The sequence below is a fragment of the Camellia sinensis genome, unplaced genomic scaffold, assembly GCF_055761805.1.
Source record: "Camellia sinensis isolate YWXY unplaced genomic scaffold, ASM5576180v1 Unanchor2, whole genome shotgun sequence".
Classification (NCBI taxonomy): Eukaryota; Viridiplantae; Streptophyta; class Magnoliopsida; order Ericales; family Theaceae; genus Camellia; species Camellia sinensis.
Genome location: NW_028129079.1, coordinates 19,773,515 through 19,801,027, shown reverse-complemented (window position 1 = coordinate 19,801,027; position 27,513 = coordinate 19,773,515). Strand labels below are relative to the sequence as shown.

Genomic DNA, 27,513 nt, shown 5'->3' with positions numbered 1-27,513 from the left:
CGTCTCTTATCCACCACCTTCACCACTACTGCCGCTTCCTCTCCTCTACCACAAAATATTACCTCTCTTCTCTCTCTCACTTATCACTCTTCTCTATCTGTCAGTCTTTGTCTCTGTCTCTTTCTCTTTCTCTCTTTGTCTCTCACTCATTGTAGACACCCCATTTTTGACCGTCCTCAAGACTTGGACGTCACCGTTTGAACACTCGGTGATTATCCATGTTTGTGTTCGTTTGGAGTTCCCGGAGGCCTCGGCTCGCGCGCCCTGCCTCAGGATCTCCGAACTCGACCGTTTAGTGTCTGGTTTTGCACCAAACACTTGTGTTTTGCCTTGGAAAGGCAGGGTAGGGCTTGTAGACCATCCCCACCCACCACCGGCATTGGCTAGATGCCACCGGCTGGTTTTTGCTGCCACCGGCAATATAGTTTGCCGGCCGGCACTCTTTGTTGCCGGTCAGCACTCTTTTGTGCCGGTCGGCACTCTTTTTGGCCAAGATGGCATTTTTTTCCGGCCGATTGCTGTTCATCTGCTTTTGCAGATATTTTTGGACAGCTGTATTGATTTTGCTCCCCTCCATACACGTGTATGGAGGGATCTCCCTCTTGCAAAGCTTGTCTTGTAAGCTTTACAAGAGGCATATAGAGAGAAGCTCTCTCTAAGGCAAAAAGAGGGCTTTAGACATTTTTGAGGAGAGAAGACAGAGGAGAGCTCTGGTTTTTCCTAGGGTTAGGATTAGATACACAACCTATCTCTCTTTCCCTCTCATTTTGTTCACTAGGTGTTTTGTGCCTTACTATTGCACACAAACACCTAGTGTTTCACCTTCCTCTTGGAGCTGAGGTTCTAAAGAGTGTGTTTTGAAATTTTGGTGTTGGATTCAAGCCAAAGGAGGCCATTGGAGCATCTTTGTTGAAGAAGGCATCAAGGGTGAGATTCTAGTCCTTTTTTTCCCATTCTTGCATCAATATTCTACTAGTCTTAGAGCTGTTTTTGTGATTATTGTATAACATAAAAAAGTTCTGTTTTTAAGCCCTCTTTGTTGTTTATTAAGAGTGTTTTGTTGTTTGAGGGTTTTTGACCACCCTTAGGCCTCAAAAGGCCTCATTTTGAGCCATTTTGTGCTAGCTCCGGGATTTTGGTGTTGAGGTCTCTTCACCACTGAAATCTTGAGGGATTTCAGTGGTGAAGATGATGCTTTGAAGTCCCAAGAAGGAGAGGGCCACCCCCTCTCCTTGTTGTCCTTGAAAAGGGCATATTTTGGCCTCCTAAGGAAGCCTATGCTTGAGTGTATGTTGAGCATGTTTGGTTTGTTTTTCATGCTTATATATCCATGATATAACATGATTTAAAGTTGGTTTTGGAACTCCATGCATGTTTAGCATAGTTGCCATGTAAAGCCTTGTTTATGCCTTAATGTGCCTTAGGTTGTTAGCCTTTGTTGGAGCATGTTTTTGGCTTAGTCTTGTGAAGATTATGTGCTTATCTTGACATGCTTTAGCTCTGTCCATAGTCGTTTGGGTTGATCTTTGCATGCTCGACATAGCTCCTTTGTATTTAGGCTTGTTGGCCTTGAGTATGTGCATGTGTAGCATGCCATCTTTGCATTGTTTTGGTGATTTGGGGTCACTTTATATGTTATTTCAGTCCCATTTCCATGCTTGCTTGGTTGCCTTGCATGCATCTTTAATGCCTCATAAGCATGTGTTGCGTGCTCCATGTTTTGATGCCTTTGCATGCCTTTGAATTTGGGCCACTTAGATGCCATCTAAGGAGTCCTTTGGCCTTGTTTTAACATGCTAAAAATCTGTTTTTAGTTGTTTAATGCATGCCATGTTTGGTCATGTTAAGTGTAGTTCAATGCCTTATTGATTTGCTTTGAACACTTGGACTATTCGTTGCATGTTTTGGCTTGATTTTGTTGCTTGATTTGGCACCATCCTAACATGATTTCAATGCTTATGTTGCATGCTAATTTGTCCATGTTTCCTTCTTTCAAGTGTGCTTGAATGTTGTTTGATTTATGCTTAAGTGTTGGTCCTTATGTGCATGTGTGTGTGCATGCCATTTAGCCCTCACCTTTTAGCACATTGGCTACTGTTTTAGGCCTTTTTAGAGTTGCTTAATTCATGTATAAGTCCATCTTGCCATCCATTTGCATTGCCATATGTATGCTTGCATGATTGCATAAGTGCCTTGCCATGTCATGTTGCATTCCTAGCTTGCATGCCTAGGTTGCATTGCATTTTGCATACATGCCTTGTTCCTTGAATTGGTGATAGGAATTGGGCCTAATTTGTTTGATTGGTTTGCATGCATTTGAAACCAAAGTTGCATGCTTGGTTCCTTGGACCATCATGCGTAGAAATGCGTGATTGGTGGTCCGAGAACCGAGGCACATGTCCCTTTGAGTTATCACAATGATAAGAGACATGGTTGATGCATACATGCCTTGAAATATGCTGCCATGCCTTGTTTTGCCCTCTGTTGCTGTGAGTTGCAGGTTCTGCAGGAATACTCTGCCGACCGGCAGTGTAATGTGCCGACCGGCACCATTTTCTCTGCCGACAGCTTCAACTTTGTGCCGATGGCCATGCCACACTGCCGGTGGAAATTTCATCTAGCCGGTGATGATCCCCTCTGTCCAAGGATGTAGTCCTGAGGTTTTGACAATCTCCAGAGGAGGAAAGGGAGGAAAACAGAGGCAGCTTGCGCATGGTGGCGCGCTTCCCGAGGCGTTTTCCCGCTTTATTTAATTTATTCAATTTGTTAATTAAATTAGTTAATTTGTAATATTAATTAGCTGGTGTAGTTAATTAATTTGTAATATTTATTTGGTCCCTCCGAGCGAGGGCAAACCTGTAATAAGTGTGCGTGAGTGTGTGTATGTCTTCCAACCTCACGTCTTTCTTCCCTTTTATTTACCTGCTTACGATGGTAGATTAAGGCACGTTTAATTTAGCATACCTTATGCTATGCATGTGTGCATCCCTGCATTTGTATTGCATGCATTAGGCTCGGTACATCACGCTAACTGCATCAATACTTCAATTCCCAAACTGAATACGTGATAATTGTGCATTTTCACATGACATGTTTAGGATAGCCGAGCCTATTCTAGTAACACTCTGTATGCGATGCATTAGGCACTTCACATGGACTTGGATCATGCATGTTTGCTAACAAGTTCTTTGTTTTGGCACGGAGTACTATGTAAGTATTTCCGCTTTAGCATATCACATGAGTGTGAATGTTACCATGACAGCATGCTTAACATGTGGCTAGATGCTTATGTGTTATAAACTGCTTGAATGCCTGTGGGTGGAGGTTGGATTGTTTGAGTTGGAAAAACTCGTTGAAATCCGTATTTTAGCCTACTTGCGAGTAGCAAATCCAAAGCATTTTCAAAACAAACGGATATGCAATGTTTATTCCCAAATTAGGCAATCTAGTCTATACTTGTTTGCTGTGCGCATAACATAGTAATTCTAGGCTAATAATTGGAAAAAGAACACATAACGTTTTCAAAATTGGATATCACGGTTAGTAGAGGCCGGTCTTCGGACCGGGCGAAAGGGGGTGCTCATAGCTGACCTTCCCCGATCGTACCCAAGCTCCCGAGCCGAGACAACTCCGGTGATGACGGACATGTGGCCTTCGGCACCGAGTCAGGGTTTCCTAAATTTCCCATTTCAAAAATATTTAGGTGGCGACTCTGTATCTGGCAAAGCAGTCCATGTTTGGCACTACTTTTTCAAAAATCTGTTTCTCAAAACGATTTGCCAGATTTGGACTCTTTGGTTCAGATTAAGAACCGTGACACAAATCGAGTCCGAACTGTAGCACGAGGTCCCGGGCGGGCGCTGTTACACTCATCTGTCTTCTCTCTATCTCTCTCATCTCTCTATCTCTCTTCTCTCTCGCTCATTTATCTTCTCTCTATTTCTCTCTCTGTCTCTCTCGCTCATCTTTCTTCTTTCTTCGTCTCTCTTTTTCTATGTCTTTCTCTCGATCATCTCTTTTCGCTCTATTTCTCTCTCTCTTTGTCTATCTCTCGCTCATATCTTGTTTCTCTCTATTTTTCTATGTCTCTCTCTCTATCTCTTTCTCTCTTTGTCTCCCTGTCTCTCTCTCTATATCTCTTTCTCTCATTGGCTATAAAAAATTAACTTTATTTTAATGGAAAATATTATCCCTACTTCTACCAAATAAAAAAATAATAATAATTTTATATTCATTAAAATAAATATGAAACAAATAAATTTTTAACCTTACTAAATGAAAAAATAAAAATAAAAATAAAAATTCATTAACTATAAAAAAATTATTTTAATAAAAAATATTTTTTTTTAGCAATGACATCCTCCGTTGCGAAAAAAAAAATCCTTTTATTATTTAAATATTCATTTGTAATGAAAATTAGAAAAAAAAAATTAAAAAAGAAAAAAATTCATAAAAAAATCAAAAAGAAAAAAATTCATTTTTTCCCCCCTCTTTCAAATCTAACCGTCCATCTCTCACTCACCATCTCACTCACCTATAACAAACAAAAAAAAAAGAAAAAAAAACCCTAATCTATAATCGGCACCCTCACTCTCTCTCTCTCTCTCAGTCTCACCATCACTCACTCACCATCTCACTGTCTCTCTTTCTCACTCTCTCGTTTCTGGCAGCCGATCATTCAACATAGAAACTTTCTGCACCGATCACTCTCTTTCTCATCTCATCGCACCGATCATCATCTCACAGCCGATCAATCTACTTCACAGGTAAACTCTCTCAATCTCCGTCTCTCTCTCTCCCGATCGTTGATTTTTTTGTTTTATATATATATATATCAGATATATATTTCTCTGATCTGATCTGATCTGTCTCCCTCACTCTCTCATCTCATCAGTCTCACACTCACTCTCTGGTTTTGCATCTCTGCACCGATTGACTCACACACAGGTAAGCGTCTCTCTCTCTCTCTCTCCCTGATCTCTCATCTCTGATTTTTTGTGGACCAACAGATCTGATTTTTGTTGTGGACCAACAGATCTGATTCGAAATATGATCTTAGTTGTGATTTGATTTTTATGACCTTAGTTCGAAATATTTATGATCTGATTTTTGTTGTGGACCAACAGATCTGATTTGAAATATGATCTTAGTTGTGATCTGATTTTTATGATCTTAGTTCGAAATATTTATGATTTGATTTTTGTTGTGGACCAACAGATCTCAGTCTCACCGATCACTCTCTGGTTTGATCTTAGTTGTGTTGAATCTGTGTAAATATTTATGATCTGATTTGGAATGTAAATATGAATCTGTTATTAATCTGTAAATATGAATCTGTTTTGGTCTCTATTTGCAATGTAAATATGAATCTGTTTTCAACTCTAACTGGTGATGAAAGCTACCAAAGCCGTGATCTCGAGAAGGTCTGTTTTCACTCCTAACATGTATTTCAAATCTCTCTCTTGCATTCATTCTCTAGTTTTGCCTAGACTTACATTTTCCTGGTTAATAAGGCAAACAAATTGAGTAATGCAATATAATGATTCCTGAGATTGGACACTTTTGCTGATGAGCACTTGATATCAATGTAACTGCAGGCAACCCAGCAAGTTGCGAAGGCACTATATGATGCAAAGGTACAACCGACCACATTGGTACCAAAGCAAGTTGGCAACATGTACACTGCATCTCTCTATGCAGCATTTGCATCGCTTATTCACAAGAAGCACAGCTCATTGGTAAATGCTTAAACTAGTTCTCTAGTTGGGGCTTTGGTTTGGCACTTTAAATTTTAGTGTCTTTATATATTTTTTTGTTGGAGGAAAAAGATCTATATTGATTAGTTGCTTAGAAATTTATTTATTTTTCTATTTCTAGAGTATGGTATGATCAATTCAAGTATCCTCTCCAACTTTTGGGCGCTGGCTACAATGTTCTGTTGCTTACCTATTTTTTCATGAGAGATTAGTGAAGATTCACCTTCTTATCAATACTGATTTGATTGTCACTTAATTTAACGTTGTCACTGATTTGAGATCCACATAATTTATGTGTCTCTTGGTTTACATGGATTATGCTTCAGCTATTAGTTATAAATTTTCATAGATTTTGGTATAAAATTTATAATAGGAAAGAGGTAAAAAGTAATGAACTTATTGAAATGTGTAGACAGATATACAATCATCTTGGGACCTGTCTAAAATTGGAGGTAGGTTTAAAAGATAGGTATAAAGTCTTCATTTGCTAAATTAGAAATAAAAGATAAATGAGGTGTATATTTTTGTGATTGGGACACAATGGTTAGTTTGGTTTAGGTGCACATTTTCTTGGAAATTTCACTTGTTAATTTAGTGAAGGAAACATTGCTTTGTTGAGTAGTAAAAGTTTGGCTGCCAAGTGTCAAATGTGGGTATGATTAAGAAAGGCAACCACTTCATAAAACTTTAGCCAAAAGATTAGTTTTTTATGGGTCTTACCTCTCACAGTGCCCTTGATCAAGGGAGGCCATAAGTGGGGAATGACTTTTTTGTACTCCTTTATTTAGTCTCAATATAAGTATATTTATGTTCAAGTATGCTCGTGTGCCATGAATAGAATATTGAACTAGCTAGTATGCTATGAACAAACATGTTGACTTACTTTTGGTTTTGCTAAGTCTTTATTTAAACGTTCAAGTAATAAAGATACTTCTCCATTCGGTTATAAAAATTAAATAAAAGATTCTTAACCAATTGGTTGACAAAAAAAGAAATTGTCTCCATCAATCAACTGTTTCAATGTTCTTAGAGGTGCCAGGGGAAAAATGTTTTGGCAATCTTGTGTTATGTCCTTATGTGTTAGATGACTAATAATTGAAGGTTGAGTCAACTAGTCCATCCCAGCTAAAAATTTATTGAAAGATGGAAGGTTAGGCTGGTTTGATGTGTCCAACGGGACAAAATATATCTAAGTTGATCTACTTTTTGCTTTCTTTAAAATGAGCATGTTAACATTTAGTTATTTAAAAAGTTTTCTCTCTTTGCCTAGTCAGTGTTTTATGTATAAAATATTACAAAATAGGTTAGATGGAGTTACACAACTTTCTGTTTGTTCTGGACTTTAAGTTACTTCTTGCCAAATGAAAATATGACATTGCAGTTTGCCAGGTGTGCATAATTCATGTTGTTTGCAGTAAACTTATCCTGTTGCACAGGTGTATCTTTACGGAGGTCACGTGACATCTTGGAAGAATGATCATGGAGAGGAGTTGCTTTTTGTCAGTAGTAAGGTACTTTGCATTTCAATTAATATTCAGTGGATTAATTTATTGCAAATTGCCTTTTCTACCAAAGACCAATGTTATCAATTTCATTTTTCTTCACATCGAGATCAAATCTGATATGATCTACCTTTTTCATAATTTCCCCCCCTTAAGCTTCATTTCAATTTGAGGTTGCAAATAGTTCTTATTAGCATGCACTGGTTACTGAAGTTTGTTCAAATGAAAACATCGTTCTACATTGATCCATTGATAATTATTCTGAGATAACTAGAAGAGACAGTGATGAGAGTCCTCTACTTAATTTTTTGAAGTGCAGTACTGTATGTCAGATGTTACCTTTATCTTGAATCAGTTGCTAATTTGCTATTGATATATTGTTTACTCTGTTTGGATGGGGTGATTTGTTGAGAAATGATGACAGAACTTTTTTTCATGTTTGGTTTATAAGTTGAGTGAGAAACGGTTAGAAAGAGAACTCCCTTACTAAGTCTATTTCATTCTCACCAAAAGTGGTGAGATTTGATAAGAAGCAAATTGATTGTTTGTAAAATATTCGGAATTAGACCCCTCCAGTTTAGACCTGATATGGTGAGAAGTTGTTCTCTACTTGTTATTCTAATAGTTACACATGCATGTGCGTGATTTCTTGGCATATTATGTTTCAATATGTTGATTGCTATAAAACATTGGAATTATTACTTTATTTTCTCCGCTTTTGGGTGCGGGTGTTCTCTGATGGGCCTGTGAGGTGTTCAGAAACCTACTCAACCAAAAGTTTGAATTGATGCAAAAGATTTTGAAGTTTTTGGTAAGGAAATGTTGGTGATCTCCCTTGAGGTTTGGACTTAATTCTTTTCGACTACCATTAATTTTCTTCCATTAGCTGTTCACTTAATGGTGTTAACATAACCTGCAAAGAAAATGTGTGCAAAGAAAATTCTTTAGTGAGATATGTTATTGTAGCAACCCTCACCTTACTCTTGTTATACTCGCATACATTCATGCATGATCTTGCCTTATTATGTTATTTTGCAAGTTTTGCCTTGCCTTGTTTTGTTTAAGTACTGCTTGCATGATTTTGTTCCCTGCTTGGTGTGTGGCCGAGGTCATTTTGAGCTTAGTTCACCTCTGAACCCTTGTACTTAGAACTGTTTTGGAACCTTGGTCGACCCCCATCTTCACCTCGGGCATGTTGCCGAGATGTTTTGCACTTAGTGATCCTTGCCCTTGGACAGGTATGGCCTAGACCGAGGTGTGGCACACCCCGGCCAAGGTGTGGCACAGCTTAGTCAAGCGTCGTCCTCCCTAGCCGATGTCTTTGTTATCCTGTTGCCGAAGCTTTGACTTAAGTCGATGTCATTACTTGCCGATGTGTCTTGCCCAAGCTTGCTGCGTACGCTTTGTCTAGACTTGTCTTATCAATCAATCACCTTTTGAGTTGAACCAACCCGGTAGCGCCACGTGTCCAAGCTGATTGTTAAGACAGCCGATAGACCTAGAAACAAATCATTTTGTCTCAAATCTTTGCCTTTAGAGAGAGAAGCTCTAGAAGAGGGAGAAGGAGTTTTAGAGTGAGATAATAGATCTTCCAAGCTTGATCTTCGAGGTTTGAACCGTTGGGTTTGAGCTTTGAGGTAAGAATCTTAATCTACTCTGGTTGCTGTCATTGATCATCTAGCTGCATTGCATGATCGAATTTGTTTTGCATGTCATGCACCGATTTGAAGTTGGTTTCGGAAGAGAAAGATAGTATTCTTGTGTTCTTGAAGAAAGTCTCGTTTTGATCCGAAAGTTTTGGAACAAGAACCATGTTTTGTGTTTGTTCTTGCATGACCTTCTTCTATGGGTACCCCGGGTCTATGTTTTGAACTCATGGCATGAAGCCTCAGATTTTTGTAACAAGTTATGATCTTGCATTCATTTTTCTCATGATCATGTTCATCATGCTCTTCATGTTCTTCAAGGGGAAACCCAGGTTTTCCCGACTTTGCTTTCGAATGAGGCCAGCGGGACCACACCTCGGCAAGGAGGTGTGGGACCTCAGCAAAGACCTGGTTGGTACCCAGTGTGTTTTCATGAGACGGGAGTAGTGTTTAAACTCCCAGCATGTTTTGCTTTGTTATTGACTTGGACCTGGTGAGAATGCCGAGATCATTTGCATGCATATAAAGTTTGTTTTGAGAATGTGATTTGCCATGTGATTGTAGGTCCTTGATCTTTGCTTTGAGCCTACATCCGAGGAAATCTATGTGAGTGGTATTTCTAATAAAGCTATGTTATACTGTTTTGATAAGTCTTGCTTTGCTTTGTTTGACGAAAGTATTTGTTAAGCATGAATGAATAGCTCTGTTTTGATGTATCAAGTATAAGCCTAGTTTTGATGTCATTCTTGAAAAGTCCCTTGTACTGGAGGACTCTAAACTTTCGCAGTACCAAGTACAAAAGTCCCTCGTGCTGGAGGACTCTAAACTTTCGCAACACTAAGTATAAAAGGATACGGTCCTTCTTGGAAAGACTATCATGTTAAATCGGGCTACGGGCCTAAGTAACACAAGACCATCGTGTTAAAAGGAGCTACGGGCTTAAGTAACACAAGTCCCTTGTGCTGGAGGACTATAAACTTTCGCAGTACCTTCGACTAATCGATTACGGATCGCGCAGTCCTTGTTTTGCCACTGACGGTTTACCGCGTGGATTTGTTTGTTCGGAAAGCTCGATTTGTGTTTTGCCGATGTCAGTAAGCATCCCTTGAGACTTGTAAGACTTTGATAGATGAATACGGTTCATCCCTTGTTTTGATAAAGTTTGATGTGTTTTGCTCTAAAAGAATCTCGGCTAATATCCGTATGGTTTTTGACATGTTTCATTTTGAAAGACTTCGGCTATATTCATGCAAAACCTTTATTATTTGTACCATTCACTGAGTATCCAAGCTCACCCTCTCTATATATATGTAGGTGATGAGAAGGACGTCGGCGACGCCTAGAATGCGTTTTTGAAAGCTTGTTTTGGATCCATGATTATGTCGGCTTTGTTTTGTATTCACGTCGGCAATGTCTTTTATTTTATGTCGGCGATTCTTGAAAATCATGCTTCTTGGCTTGTATTCACTGTATTTTGTATATGTCGGCTCAAGAAGCCTTTTGATCAAGATGTAATACGTATTTTACTTTGTTATATTCAAGTTGTAAAGATGTATGCTATTGCATTGGACTTATGCACTACTCTTAGGGACCACTTGTATCTTGATTTATCGCTTCCGCATCTGTAAGTTCCGTTTACTATACTCTGATTGTGTTAAACTTTTGAAAGTTGGCCTTCGGTAATTACGGGTTACTGGCCATCACGACACCAAACTACTAGGGGCGGTTTGGGGTCGTGACAGAATGGTATCAGATCACAAGTTTCTTAGTATACGCTATTCACACACTTTGAGTCCTAAAGAGCATAGGATTTTCCCTTAGAAAGATGTTAGGATTGCATCATGGTGCTTGCTATTTGAACGAGGTGTGCATTGTCTTGATATACCTATTTGTTACTTGCCTACGTGGTTATTTGCTTATTTGTTTTAAAGTCACACTTTGCATGCTCATAGCATTATGAGGAGAGGTAGACCTCCAATTGGCTGGGATCAGTCCGAAGACAGAATGGACAGATTGGAAAGATTAGTTGAAGGTTTGGCCCGCGAGTTGAGGCAAACAAGACAGCAGTACGCTAGTGCTACGTCGACCCAGGCCGAGCAGACCAACGGCCGAAATGTAGTTCCGCCTCCACCTCCTCCAGTGCCGCAAGTTCCTCCGCAGCCAGCCTTATATGGGGATGGCACGATAGCTTTGATCAGGGAGTTCAAGAAAATGAAACCACCAAGATTCTCTGGGGGTATAGAGCCAATGAAGGCTAAGGCGTGGGTTTTGGAAATGGAAAAGTTGTTCGAGATCTTTCCTAGCACCAACGCTCAGAAGGTGACGTTGGCAGCATTCACGTTAGATGATGACGCTCGCAGGTGGTGGATGATGGTTCGAGAAAGCAATCCAGATCTGACCTGGACCCGGTTCTTAGAGTTGTTCTACAACAAACACTTTCCCCTAAGTGTTCGAAACCGCAAGGCTACCGAATTTCATACTTTGACGCAAGGCAACCGATCAGTGGCGGAATATGACCGCGCTTTTACTGAATTGGCGAGGTTTGTACCTCACATGGCTAACGATGAATACATGAAGGCCAAGAAGTTCGAGAGTGGGCTCCGTGGACCGATTCAAGACCGGGTTAACTTGCATAATATGCCGACTTATGCCGAAGTGTTGGACAAAGCCATTCAGGCCGAAGCTAACCTGAATCGATACCAGAGCTCGGGGGAGAACCAGCGAAAGAGACAGAACTATGACAATCGCCGAGGACAGATGGGCACCAAGAAGAAGACGAGCATGGGCAGTGCTGGTAACCTAAGGCAGGAAGGTAGTGCTAAACCGACGTGTTCGGATTGTGGGAAGCAACATTTCGGGGTCTGTCGACGGACGTCTGGAGCTTGTTATGAATGTGGCGAAATGGGTCATTATGTGAGAGATTGCCCTAAGACAAAGGCTGATAACAACAAGAAAGGTGAGAACACCTCGGGTTCCGTCCAGAAGGGTAATGTTGGAAAAGGGCAGTTGAGACAGGGCAGAGTATTTGCGCTAGTACCAGGAGACACTCAGAATGCTGAAACAGTGGTGTCAGGTGTACTCCTAATTTTCTCCCAAGATGCCTATGTGTTGATTGATTCGGGTTCTATGCATTTGTTTGTATCTGCTAAGTTTGCCGAGAAAATTGATAGAGAACTAGAGCCCCTTGATTATGTGTTATCTGTGTCTACTCCATCTAGGAGATCTATGATTGTTGCATCCATTTATAGAGCATGTATTGTTGTGATTGAGAATGTTGAATTGTTAGTAGATTTAATGCCTCTGGACATAGCTCATTTTGATGTTATACTGGGAATGGATTGGTTAGTCGCAAATCATGCATCTATTAATTGCGTTTCAAAAAGTGTCACACTGAGACCCCCAAACCTAGCCGAGGTTATTTTCCAGGGTAAAGGAATAGTGCCCCCACCTTACCTGATTTCGTCCATTAAAGCCTATAAGTTAATTCAGAAAGGGTGTTGAGGCTACTTGTGTAGTATACTGAGTGACCAGAATGGAAATGTTAACTTAGCCGACATCGCAGTTGTTAATGAATTCCCCGACGTCTTTTCAAACGAATTGCTGGGCCACTTAACCGATAGAGAAATAGAGTTTACAGTTGACATCATGTCGGGAACACAGCCGATCTCCAAAACACCCTATAGGATGGCCCCAGCAGAACTTAGGGAATTGAAACTGCAATTACAAGAATTGTTGGTGTAGACACCCCATTTTTGACCGACCTTGAGACTCAGACATCACCGATTGAGCGCTTGGTGATGTTGCATAATGTGCTCGTTCAGAAGTTTCAGAGTCGCGGCCGTGAGCCCTGCCTCCGGACTTCCGAACCCTCTTCTGTGCCTTGCCTCGGTTTGCGAACCAGGCTCAGTTTTCTCTGTTTCTTTTCTTGAGGGGAGGGAGGGGTCCTGTAGACCGTCTCTCAGTGGCCGTGGGCTACGTTTTATGGTCATAGGCCATTTTGCCCATTTCGGAGTCCGGTTTCCGGTTTTTCGGGACCGTTGGCCGTGTGCCTCGGTTCGGGACCACCTAACCATCTCCGTTTGTTCTGATTTTTAGCATGCTTCCTTTTTACTCCCTTTTGAGGGACACTGGGGTCTGAGAAACCCACTTCGTGGCCAAACACCACTTTCGGTGCTTAACAGCCCATTTTCGGGACCCCGAACTGCGTGTTTTGACCCCCGAGCATTCGTTTTGCATCGGTTTTCGTTCATTTTTGGCAGGTGCCTCTGTTTCATCACCAGGAAGGTCACTGAAGGGTGGGAGGCCAGCAATTATCTTGGCAACCAGTTATATTCCACTTTCGCCCTCCGACACCCGTTTTTCTCACTTCCGAGCTAATGTTGAACAACCTGGGCCCTTTTTCTTGAACTTTGAACCACATATTTGTGATGTACACACATGGGAGGACCCTAAAAGTTCATGGCCGGCCATAAAATCCAATTGAACCTTTTGAACCCCTCCTCAAAATGGCTTGTTCTCTCTCCTGTTTTAGAGTTTCCAAATTCAAACCACAGGGTTGTGATGAGGGGACCTGGGAGGCCACCTTTTTGTGGTGGCCGGCCACTAAAGCAAGTTGACCCTTTTGACCCCTAGCCGGCCGGCTAGGGGGGGTGGCCGGCCGGCCACCTGCAAGCCCAAAAGGTGGCCGACAATGATCCTCTCAAGAGGCACTTTACAGCTGTATAGCTGTTTCCCCCAGAAAAGATCTCAATCTGGGGGATATTTTGTGGGGGAAAGCCTTGGACCTTTTCCCCCACCCTTTCCTTCCATACTCCCTCTCTTTTGGTCCTTATAACCAGCAGGTGGCATTGGTATTGAGGGTTAGAAAAATTGGTCTTCAAGCTTGAATACAAGAATCCTCCTCTATCTCTCTCATTTTCCTTGAAAACCTCCAAGTCCTACACCACCATTCCTTCTATACCACCACCCCCCACCCTTCCATCCTCCATTCCAGAAGATTGAAGGTGGTCTCCAAGGCCTAAGGAGCTACAAACTCAAGCCAAGAGGCAACCAAAGTCAAGTCTTCAAGGGTAAGTTCACTTTCCCTCTTTTCTAGCTCATTTCTTGCAACATTTCTTAGCCTCCCTTTCTTGTATATTTGAGCTCCGACCAAAACTGAAAAGGTCATTTTTTTGAGCTCATTTTCATGTCTCACTAAGGGCTCAACCCTGTTTGAGCCCCCCATGTTGCACTTGCTTCAATATCCTCCTTGAATGTCATTTTGTTGCATGCTTTGGCAGCCCATGATGCTTCTGTTTTTGGTCATTTTACAGAACTAAAAATAGTCTTATTTTGGCCCATTATTCGTATTTCATTAAGGGTCTTTGGCTGTTTGATGAATATTTTGTATACTTTGTGTTATAGCCACTTTTGAGCCTCATTTTGCATCGCATTTCTAGCATGTTTGTATACTGTTTTGGGTTTTTTACAGTTCTGTAAATATGCATATTTTTGGTCCCTCTTCAATGTTGTAGAAGGGAATTTTTCAGTTTGGGCTTTGCATATACCACTTGCCTCTTTGGCCACATTTTGGCCCTTTTTCTTGCATAAGAGCTTAGCTATATCTATGTTTGTTTTTAGGGTTTTTACAGTTCTGTAAAGTGGCTTATTTTTGGCCCCTCTTCAATGTTGTTGAAGGGCCCTAACCTATTTGGAGTTAGCAGCTGTGAGTTGCTTCATAATCTCATGTTTAGGGCCATTTTTGCATGCCATTGTTGCCCTATCTTTGCTTGCTGTTTGGCCATGATTTGTAATGTAAAAATGCTTATTTTGAGGCTGCCTTGCTTCTGTCTTTTCATCTCGTGTACCAATTATGCATGCTTTGTATAGCTGTAGTTCATTCTATGCGCCTAATTTGCATTTCGGGAGAGATTCCATGCATCGGGTGTGTTTTCGCCTCATTTCGGGGCTGTTTTCCCCCACATTTCATTGCTGAAAATCCATTAGCATGTTTGCATATTATTTTCCATGCCATTGCATTGCAAATGCCATTGCCTCGGTTTGCGTGCCCGTGTGCACGCATTTCGAGGCACTCCATTTTCATCTATCGGCCTCTTATGTGAGTGTGGCTGAGGCTCTCTCATGTTAGTGTAAGTCCATGTTGCATTCTATATGCCATTTTAGCCATATTGCATTGCATATGCCATTGCCTCGGTTTGCGTGCCCGTGTGCACTCATTTCGAGGCACTTCATTTTCATCCATTGGCCTCTTATGTGAGTGTGGCTGAGGCTCTCTCATGTTAGTGTAAGCCCATATCATATTTCCATGTCATTTGCATTGCGTATGTCATTTTCTCGGTTTGCGTGCCCGTGCGTACGTATTTCGAGGCATCTCATTTTCACAGCATAGTGCATACTAGGTTGTATCTTAGATCGCATTCATGCATTTCCTCGGTTTGTGTGCCCGTGTGCACGCATTTCGAGGCATCTCATTTTCACAGCATAGTGCATACTAGGTTGTATCTTAGATCGCATTCATGCATTTCCTCGGTTTGTGTGCCCGTGTGCACGCATTTCGAGGCATCTCATTTTTACAGCATAGTGCATACTAGGTTGTATCTTAGATCGCATTCATGCATTTCCTCGGTTTGCGTGCCCGTGTGCACGCATTTCGAGGCATCTCCTTTTTACAGCATAGTGCATGCTAGGTTGTATCTTAGATCGCATTCATGCATTTCCTCGGTTTGCGTGCCCGTGTGCACGCATTTCGAGACATCTCATTTTCATAGCATTGTGCATACTAGGCTGTATCTTAGTTGCATTCATGCATGTCACGCATATTGCATCGTGTTCGGGATAGGAGTTAGCCCAGGCACGGGAAACGAGGTACGTTTCGTACTCCGAGTGACGGAACGTGTCTCAATTCCTAGTCACCGACACTCCAGATTATCCATGATGGAGTTAGGTTTTGTTGTGTTTATACGTGCATTTATTCTATATTGAGTTGCACATTTCGACCCCTCTGCCATCATGCATCGATATGCGTGATTGGTGGCACAAGGATCGAGGCATGCATATATCTGTGAAAATACATTGCTATGCCCCTTTCCTGCTCTGTTGCAGCAAATGAAGAATCAGCAAACTTCCGGAGTTTGGCGCGCTTTCCAAAAAAAAATCACAAAACAGAGGCTAATTGGGGCATCCCAGTGGATTTCCGCGCAAGGCAGCCCAGACATGCATCATTCATCAGGAGCAAGGCAGTCCCTGGCTTGCACGCCAGTTTTACAGCTTTCTTAGTTAATTTGATTAATTAATTAGGAATTTGTATATTATTTGGACTGTATTATTTGGACTGTAATATTCTTTCATTTGGGACTGTATTATTTATTCGGACCCTCTGCGCGAGGGCATAACTATAATAAGTGTGCGTGTGTGTGTTGTATGTCTTCCAACCCCACGTCTTTCTTCCCTTTTATTTATCCGCTTATGATGGTTAGATTAGGGCATATTTCAATTAGCATACAGTATGATAGCATGTTTGCATTCATTCATCTGTTTTGCATGCACCGGGCTCGGCGCACCATACTAACTGCATCGTACTTTCAATTCCAAATTGAATACATGTTAGTTGTAGCATTTCATATGCCATGTTTAGAATAGCCGAGCCTGCTATAGTTGCATTTTTGCATGTGTTACATTAGGCATTTTTGTATACTTAGGATCATGCATGATTTCTAATGTAGTTTCTGTTTTTGGCTTGGAGTACTCGGTAAGTTTTATGCTTTAGCATCCTTGCATGCGTGTGAGTGACTGCCATGAATAGCATGCTTACCATGAGGCTAAATGCTTATGTGATATAACTGCCTGAATGCCTGTGGGTGAAGGTTGGGTTACTTGGATTGGAATAAATCATCAACTGTTAGTTTTAAGCCCACTAGATAGTGGCAAAACCATTGTTTTCTAAGCCCACCTGCGGGTGGCAAAATCTGCATTTTAAGCCTACTTGCGAGTATCAAACCATCTTTCAAATAAACAAACATGAAATGTTTTGTTCCAATTCAGGCAACTCAGTCTATACTTATATGCTGTGTGCATCACATAGTAACCTAGGCTAATAACCGGAATAAGGACACACAAAGTTTTCAAAAATTGATATCATGGTTAGTAGAGGCCGATCTTTGATCGGGCGAGCGGGGGTGCTCACGAAGTGACCTTCCTCAATCGTACCCAAGTTCCCGAGCCGAGGCAACTTTGGTGATGACGGACACGTGGCCTTTGGCACCGAGTCAGGGTTTCCTAAATTTCCCATTAAAAAAAACATTTAGGTGGCGACTCTGTATCTGGCAAAGCAGTCCATGTTTGGCACTTCTTTTCAAAAATCTGTTTCTCAAAACGATTTGCCGGATTTGGACTATTTGGTTCAGACTTAGAACCGTGACAATTTGAGAGTCCTGAGCTGTAGTGACCCCAAAACGAACTGAACGGGAGCTCGTTCCTCCCGGGGCGTTCGGGGACGTCTACAGTTGGATAAGGGATTTATTAGGCCGAGCACTTCACCATGGGGAGCACCTGTTTTATTTGTTAAGAAAAAAGATGGCACACTTCGCCTTTGTATCGATTACAGAGAACTTAATAAGGTCACCATTAAGAACAAGTACCCATTACCTAGGATTGATGATCTGCTTGACCAATTACAAGGAGCACAAGTCTTTTCTAAGATCGACCTTAGGTCTGGTTACCACCAGCTTAAGGTTAAAGCCGAAGATGTTGAGAAGACCGCTTTTCGGACAAGATATGGCCACTACGAATTTCTAGTGATGCCTTTTGGGGTGACCAATGCCCCTGCTGCATTTATGGATTTAATGAACAGAGTCTTCAAGCCATATTTAGATGAGTTTGTAGTTGTCTTCATTGATGATATATTGATCTATTCCAAGAGTAAAACTGAACATGAAAATCATTTAAGACTTGCCTTACAGATTTTGAGAGACCGGAAATTGTATGCCAAGTTTAACAAGTGTGAGTTTTGGCTTCCTACTATCTCATTCTTGGGTCATGTGATTAATGAAGAGGGTATCTCGGTTGATCCTAGCAAAATTGAAGCTGTAGTAAATTGGCCGAGGCCGACTAATGTGTCCGAGATTCGTAGTTTTCTGGGTTTGGCAGGTTATTACAGGAAGTTTGTGAAGGATTTCTCAAGGATTGCAATTCCATTGACACAATTGACTAAGAAGGGAACACTGTACGAATGGACTGAAGATCGGGAGTCAGCTTTCCAGGAACTGAAGACGAGGTTAGTTACAGCACCAGTACTCGTACTTCCATCAGGTAACGAAGAGTTTCATATCTATAGCGATGCTTCACATAAGGGCTTGGGTTGTGTGTTAATGCAAGGGGGTAAGGTTATAGCTTATGCATCTCTTCAGTTGAAACCCCATGAGAAGAACTATCCTACCCATGACTTAGAATTAGCGGCCGTGGTATTTGCTTTGAAGATTTGGCGTCACTATTTGTATGGAGCTTCTTGTCAGGTTTTTACAGATCATAAGAGCTTAAAGTACCTGTTCACTCAGAAGGAATTGAATTTGAGACAGAGAAGGTGGCTTGAGTTGTTGAAAGACTATGATATGCAAATTCAATATCACCCAGGTAAAGCTAACAGCGTGGCTGACGCTTTGAGCAAGAAGTCAGATGGAAATTTGGCATGTTTGACCATGATAGCAGTCAAGCCGACTATTGTTGATGAGGTAAAGACAAGACAGATGGAGGATAAATTCTTCAAGAAAATAGCCGAGGAGATTGTCACAAAGCCGAGATCAGGATATACCATCGAAAATCAAGTGCTCAAGTTTGAAGGAAGATTTTGTGTGGCCGACATCCCAGAGTTGAAAAGGAGAATTTTGCAGGAAGCTCACGGTTCCAAGTTTGCTGTTCACCCAGGGAACACTAAGATGTATCAGGATGTGAAACAGACGTTCTGGTGGCCAAATATGAAAAGAGAAATAGCCGAATTCGTGTCCCAGTGTTTACATTGTCAACAAGTGAAAGCAGAACATCAAAGACCGGCGGGACTTCTTCAACCTTTGCCGATTCCTGAGTGGAAATGGGAACACATCTCCATGGATTTTGTGATTGGTTTGCCGAAGACACCGAAAGGTATGGATTCGATTTGGGTTGTTGTTGATAGATTAACTAAGTCAGCGCACTTTTTACCTGTTAAGACTACCTTCAACACCGATCAACTTGCCTTGTTATATGTGAACGAGATTGTTAGACTTCATGGAGTACCGATGTCAATTGTGTCAGACCGAGATCCTAAATTTGTTTCTAGATTTTGGCAGAGTCTACAGAGGGCTTTCGGAGCCGAGCTGAGATTTAGTACAGCTTTTCATCCCCAGACGGATGGGCAAACAGAGAGGACAATTCAGACACTTGAAGATATGCTTAGGCTTTGTGTATTGGACTTCCTAGGAAGTTGGGGAACGCATTTACCCTTAGTGGAATTCGCTTACAACAACAGTTATCAAGCTAGCATTGGCATGGCGCTGTATGAAGCCTTGTACGGAAGAAAGTGTAGGTCGCCGATATGTTGGACCGAAGTTGGAGACAGAGCTCTGCTTGGTCCCGAATTGATTCAAGTAACAACATAGAAGATTAAACTTATCCAACAGCGGATTAAAACTGCACAGAGCCGACAAAAGAGCTACGCCGACCAGAGAAGGAATGAATTAGAATTCGAAGTTGGGGATCATATATTCCTGAAAGTTTTGCCAATGAAAGGAGTTTCCAAATTTGGGAAGAAGGGTAAATTAGCACCCCGGTATATTGGACCGTTTGAAATTCTTGAGAGAATTAACCCCGTTGCCTACAGACTTGCTTTGCCGCCAGACTTAAGCCAAGTCCACAATGTGTTCCATGTTTCGATGTTGAGGAAGTACATCCGAGATCCACTACATATAATTGATCATTCTAGGATTACAGTTAATGAGGATTTGGGCTACGAGGAGAAACCAATGAGGATTATTGACAGGCAAGTGAGGCAGTTGAGAAACAAATCGATACCAATGGTAAAGGTCGAATGGAAGGAGCATTATGGCACAGAAGCCACGTGGGAAAAGGAAGAGGATGTGAGAATCCGTTATCCGAAGTTGTTTATAGAGCAAGGTAATTTAAGTTTGGGGACCAAACTTCTTTAAGGGGGGTAGACTGTAGCAACCCTCACCTTACTCTTGTTATACTCGCATACATTCATGCATGATCTTGCCTTATTATGTTGTTTTGCAAGTTTTGCCTTGCCTTGTTTTGTTTAAGTATTGCTTGCATGATTTTGTTCCCTGCTTGGTGTGTGGCCGAGGTCATTTTGAGCTTAGTTCACCTCTAAACCCTTGTACTTAGAACTGTTTTGGAACCTTGGTCGACCCCCATCTTCACCTCGGGCATGTTGCCGAGATGTTTTGCACTTAGTGATCCTTGCCCTTGGACAGGTATAGCCTAGACTGAGGTGTGGCACACCCCGGCCAAGGTGTGGCACAGCTTAGTCAAGCGTCATCCTCCCTAGCTGATGTCTTTGTTATCCTGTTGCCGAAGCTTTGACTTAAGCCGATGTCATTACTTGCTGATGTGTCTTGCCCAAGCTTGCTGCGTACGCTTTGTCATAGACTTGTCTTATCAATCAATCACCTTTTGAGTTGAACCAACCCGGTAGCGCCACGTGTCCGAGCTGATTGTTAAGACAGCCGGCAGACCTAGAAACAAATCATTTTGTCTCAAATCTTTGCCTTTAGAGAGAGAAGCTCTAGAAGAGGGAGAAGGAGTTTTAGAGTGAGAGAGTAGATCTTCCAAGCTTGGTCTTCGAGGTTTGAACCGTTGGATTTGAGCTTTGAGGTAAGAATCTTAATCTACTCTGGTTGCTGTCATTGATCATCTAGCTGCATTGCATGATCGAATTTGTTTTGCATGTCATGCACCGATTTGAAGTTGGTTTCGGAAGAGAAAGATAGTATTCTTGTGTTCTTGAAGAAAGTCTTGTTTTGATCCGAAAGTTTTGGAACAAGAACCATGTTTTGTGTTTGTTCTTGCATGACCTTCTTCTATGGGTACCCCGGGTCTATGTTTTGAACTCATGGCATGAAACCTCAGATTTTTGTAACAAGTTATGATCTTGCATTCATTTTTCTCATGATCATGTTCATCATGTTCTTCATGTTCTTCAAGGGGAAACCCAGGTTTTCCCGACTTTGCTTTCGAATGAGGCCAGCGGGACCACACCTCGGCAAGGAGGTGTGGGACCTCGGCAAAGACCTGGTTGGTACCCAGTGTGTTTTCATGAGACGGGAGCAGTGTTTAAACTCCCAGCATGTTTTGCTTTGTTATTGACTTGGACCTGGTGAGAATGCCGAGATCATTTGCATGCATATAAAGTTTGTTTTGAGAATGTGATTTGCCATGTGATTGTAGGTCCTTGATCTTTGCTTTGAGCCTACATCCGAGGAAATCTATGTGAGTGGTATTTCTAATAAAGCTATGTTATACTGTTTTGATAAGTCTTGCTTTGCTTTGTTTGACGAAAGTATTTGTTAAGCATGAATGAATAGCTCTGTTTTGATGTATCAAGTATAAGCCTGGTTTTGATGTCATTCTTGAAAAGTCCCTTGTACTGGAGGACTCTAAACTTTCGCAGTACCAAGTACAAAAGTCCCTCGTGCTGGAGGACTCTAAACTTTCGCAGCACTAAGTATAAAAGGATACGGTCCTTTCTTGGAAAGGCTATCATGTTAAATCGGGCTACGGGCCTAAGTAACACAAGACCATCGTGTTAAAAGGAGCTACGGGCTTAAGTAACACAAGTCCCTTGTGCTGGAGGACTATAAACTTTCGCAGTACCTTCGACTAATCGATTACGGATCGCGTAGTCCTTGTTATGCCACTGATGGTTTACCGCGTGGATTTGTTTGTTCGAAAAGCTCGATTTGTGTTTTGCCGATGTCAGTAAGCATCCCTTGAGACTTGTAAGACTTTGATAGATGAATACGGTTCATCCCTTGTTTTGATAAAGTTTGATGTGTTTTGCTCTAAAAGAATCTCGGCTAATATCCGTATGGTTTTTGACATGTTTCGTTTTGAAAGACTTCGGCTATATTCATGCAAAACCTTTATTATTTGTACCATTCACTGAGTATCCAAGCTCACCCTCTCTATATATATGTAGGTGATGAGCAGAGCGACGCCTAGAATGTGTTTTTGAAAGCTTGTTTTGGATCCATGATTATGTCGGCTTTGTTTTGTATTCACGTCGGCAATGTCTTTTATTTTATGTCGGCGAATCTTAAAAATCATGCTTCTTGGCTTGTATTCACTGTATTTTGTATATGTCGGCTCAAGAAGCCTTTTGATCAAGATATAATACGTATTTTACTTTGTTATATTCAAGTTGTAAAGATGTATGCTATTGCATTGGACTTATGCACTGCTCTTAGGGACCACTTGTATCTTGATTTATCGCTTCCGCATCTGTGAGCCCCGTTTACTATACTCTGATTGTGTTAAACTTTTGAAAGTTGGCCTTCGGTAATTACGGGTTACTGGCCATCACGGCACCAAACTACTCGGGGCGGTTTGGGGTCGTGACAGTTATCTGTAACGCCCTCAAAATAAAAACTTTAAACCCATTAAATAAGACATGCATTGATATTCAAAAGCTTCACATTCTTTCATTTATCAGAGTTTCATTACAAAAAGTATTACATGTTAACAACAAAAGCAAATGCCCTATGGGCTTACAGCTTTCCAAGTTAACACTTGGTTACAACAAAAGAGCACTAACTCAAACACGTTAAGCCCTTGGCTTGAATTTACATGTAATACATTAAGTAAAACAACAAAAAAAGTCCGCCTCTTGCCTCCCAAGCTACGTCCTTGGAGGTGGCATGCTACCTGTACCTGAAAATGATATTCCCATATAGGGTGAGCCACAGCCCAGTAGAAATACACTAAACCAACCATGAACAATGACTAAAAGATTAGCAACTGATAGACGGTCAACACTGACACTTCCATTTACATCTCCCTACGTTTCCATGACAGCCAAGTCTATGTTACAATTCACTTTTCGTTTTTGTTCAACTTTGAGTTTGAAAACAAGGCTCAGTACTCTGGCTAGAACATTTGATGAGATTATAGTTCATCACTAGAACACTTTCGAAATCCAAGGTGGATACACGTTATTTTGTTGTATCAATAACACATAAACTACTCCCATACTTCGCAAACAATGATGATATACATTTTAATGCTATATCAAATCAAACAAACTTTTCAATAGATAAGCATATGAGCTATATCACTACTACAACAGATAAGCATATGAGCTGTATCAACATTCCGATAGATAAGCATATGAGCTGTATCAACACTTCAACCGATAAGCATATGAGCTATATCAACATTCCAACAACCGGTTTAGAGGTACATCCCCCATCTTCCCCTAAACCATTAACCGGTTTAGAGGTACATCCCCCATCTTCCCCTAAACCGTGGAGTACATCCCCTATCTCCTCCCATACACAAGTAATGCATATAAACACAGAATCACATATGCAATCAATCAATACATAAAATTAATGTATTCTATCAACCAACATGCTCTATGACACATCCAATTGATTAGTTTTAGTTTGCCTAATCATCAAGCATTGTCTACAACAATCAACACTACCCTCCACCGGTAGCCCAAAGCAATTATTTCTAAGCAGGAAATAAATGCACAATGGATATTCAATCGACATTTCAATTCGGTGAGTGATAAATAATTCAACTACACCCTTTAACCCCATGCACTCCCAATCTCAACAATTCCATTTCATTTCCTCATTTCCCACAATTAATTATCTCAATTAATTAAACAATGTAATTAGGTCATTTTCCATAATTACCATTACCACCCTTAGGTCCCATTTTCATCAATGATTCAACATTTATTCCATTTCCCTATACCAAACATGCATCTAGGTTTATTACAAATAAAACCCCAACTTTTGTAAAATAACACAAAAGGCCCAAACTTTCACAAAATTACCAAACCAACCCCAACCTCTCAAATTACCAAAATTTAAAGACAAAATCCATAGAGAGGAGTAGGATATCCCTACCTCAAATTCAGAGCTCCAAGGGAGAAGATGAGTAAAAACTCAGAAGTGCTCCAAATCCCAAATTTCTCAGATCTCAACAAAGCCCTCGACGATCAACACACTTCTTACAAAGGCCCAAGGTGAAGAAAACACTCTAGGTAGATCAATCCTAAGAGAGAAGTTCGGTTTTAGAGTGAGGTGCTCTCCAATGGAGGTTTTGAAAAAGTAAGAGAGAGAAAGGAAATCAAAAAGTGATCAAAAAGGTGATTTCACGAACTGATATAAAAGCAGGTCCGCTCGAGCGTACAACACCCCGCTCGAGCGTACAGACACAAGTTCACGCTCGAGCGTCCAAAGATCCGCTCGAGCGCCGGGTGCACTCTCCCAGAATTTTCTGCAGACGACCAAAATGCTGAGAGAAGGAAATTCACGCTCGAGCGTCCAAACTGCCGCTCGAGCGGAGAGGCAACAACAAAATCCCGCTCGAGCGTCAAATCACCGCTCGAGCGGAGAGACCAAAACCTGGGCAAAATTTCTAAGTTTTAAAACACGACCCACTTATTCCCAACCTGCCCAACACAACCCAAAATTCTAATTAAAAGAGTAAGGGATAGAAATGAGGATAAGATAACAACGAATCTACGGAACCGAGTCCGGATTATAGTTAAACAACAACAGGAAATATCGGGACCGCTATATTATCAATATTAAAAACACCATTAATCATTCTTACAAGCTTATTTAGAATTTCCAAAACCATTCTATAATGTCTTGAAGTGGTTTTCCTAAAATTTTCTTGAAAGTTTCATCCCAACTTTTGAAACGACTTTCTGGTGAAATTCGTTTCTACTCCTAAACCAAATTTACTGGCAAATTTGCTGGACACTAGCTAGGCTCTAAAGCATTACATATGTGAATTAGAAATCGGTATTGCACTTGATAATTGTCAACCCCCAATGTGTGTGCTTAACTTGAGATCTTGCTTATTTCTTAACCAAAATATGATATTGCACATGATAATTGTCAACCCCCGAATATCTGTGCCACTGATCATTGTGTGTACTTGCATCTTAACTTGAGATAGTATAGCTTATTTCTTGCTTTTTGATAGAAAATTGAACATGTGGAACTTGGTTGAGAATTCGTAGGATCTTTAATTGATGATTACCTATCGATAAATTGCTCCTTACTTTGGAAAGGAAAAAAAAAAAAACCTCTAGCCTAGGCTTGTGCTTGAGAATGTCTGGTGCTTATGATGTTTTATATGACAAGCTCTCCTTTAAATGCATCGACTCCAAAGAGGATTGATAATGTTGTTTATTCTTTAAACCATACTAGAAGGTTTAGTTATTACTTAAGTATGTACATGTGATAGATGATGTAGTTGGTACGCGTAATCGATTGACTGCAATATATTATATTACAGAAACAGCTGTAGGTTTTGGACAAACGATGGCTGCTGTGATGTGGAATACTTATGACTTGAACAAATTTGGCTGCAGTCTTGGAGGTAGTGTGTTTCTTTTTTCACAAAATTCTATCCCACTTCTTGTATATGATGGTTATCGTTTTGTATGATACCAGGGCACAGCAAATTGATGCTCATTGCTCAATTTTCAGGAACTATAGTAGCAGAGGATTTTACAATGAAGAGATTTACAGTATTCAACCCATCTATGAGACACAATATCTATGTTGGAAGGACCGTGCAATTTTGATGTTTGAAGCACAAACAATGGATTATCAGTTGGAAGCCATAGAACAGTTTGCAGATTGATTGTCTACCACCAGTGACATCAACTCTCTCAACTGTTGGACCTCTGTTCTAGATTTTGTAGAATATTTCAGTTGGGAGTTGGGAATTCTATGTTACTCAATTTTTGTATGAGCATGAAGCAATGTCATGGAAATCAGTCGTAGGAGCAGAACTACCATTTTTTAATTCTAAATCATGTTCTGGTTTTGTTTTCCGTCTACAATCTTACAAATTTCTGCAGACTACATCAACAATTGTAAATATTATTTTGTTTATTTGAAGTATTCAATTTTAAAAGGATAGTTTGCTTCCCTGTTTTCCATGTCAGAGGAGAGGAGGCATCTGTTGAATTACACCATCGCAAAAAACAGAAAATTTTAATATTTTTATTAATTTTGTTGTAGGTTTTACTTTTTGGGACGGCATTATACTGTCGCTAAAAATAGAAATTTAATTATTTAAAATAGAAAATTTATTATTTTTAATACTATTTGCGACGGCATTACACTGTCGCAAAAAATGGAAAATTTCATATTTTTAATACTATTTACGACGGCACCACACCGTCGCAAAAACAGTGTTTTTGTCGTCACAAAAAAAAATTATTAGCGACGGTATTTTTTACTGTCTCAAATAACATTTTTAGCGACGGTAAAACAGTGCCGTCGCAAAAAAGTCAAGAAATTTCAAACGATATTAGCGACTGCACAGTGCCGTCGCAAAAAGGCAAAAAAGCCGTCGCAAAACGTTAGCGACGGTACTGTGCCGTCGCAAAAACTCTTTTGCGACCCCCTCTTGCCGTCGCAAAAAGTTATTTTTCCGTCTCAAAAAGTATTAGCGACGGCATTGGGAGTATTAGCGACGGTATTATACCGTCGTAAAAAGTCAATTTTTTTGTAGTGACATAAAACAAAAGTCAATTATGAAATTATTTTTAAAACTCATAACCAAACGCATAACTCGAAACTCCATACTACTTTCACAACTCTACACGCAAATCGTAACCAAATACATAACAAAAAAATTAAAATATTTAAAAATATTTTTATAAAATAGAGTTTGAATTTATTTTAATAAAATATTTTAAAATTTAAAAAATGAGAATCGTAATATTTTGAAATTAAAATATTTAAAAATGTTCAAAAAAATTAAAAAATTAAAAAATGCATAACATATTTAAATATTAAAATATTTAAAATCTTAAAAAAATTAAAATATTTTTAAAATATTTAAATATTTAAAATATTTAAAAAATTAAAATATTGATTTGAATTAAGTTTTGAATTATGTGTTTGGTTATGAGTTTTGAAAAGTAACAATTCTGTTTTAAATTGAGTTTTGAGAAATAGGTGTAGAATTATGATTTGAAAGATCCAAACAAACAACACACTCAAATCAACGGGTGGAACCATATTTTGAGAGACTTTCCAAACGGAGCCTTAATTTTTGAGACTTATTTGCTTATCATTTTGGTTCGCACCTCTGTAATCATTTTGTGAGTTCAAATTATAATAGAAAAAAGTTGATGAAATGAATATTAAGTTCATATGTAGCACTCACCAAACAAACAAACGTGCCATATGTATTGTAAAATTTTAATCTATTAGTTACGATTAATATAAATAAATGGAGAGGTGAAAAAAGACATTAGGGGTTATTTCGGAATTGATTCTTTTAATTGATTTTTTTTATGTTTTAAGAAAAGATGCACAAAAAGTAAAAAAGTGATCTGATTGGATGTTTTGACAT

At 40.2% G+C, this 27,513-nt stretch overlaps 1 long non-coding RNA gene across 1 annotated transcript; it reads left to right on the top strand.

The window, feature by feature from the left end:
• Window positions 1-6,637: 6,637 nt before the first annotated feature.
• LOC145815411 (uncharacterized) lies at window positions 6,638-25,973 on the top strand. The gene is made up of 3 exons (XR_014358338.1): window positions 6,638-7,267; window positions 25,441-25,518; window positions 25,629-25,973. It is a non-coding gene; the product is annotated as an uncharacterized LOC145815411 (long non-coding RNA).
• The last annotated feature ends 1,540 nt before the right edge of the window (window positions 25,974-27,513 follow it).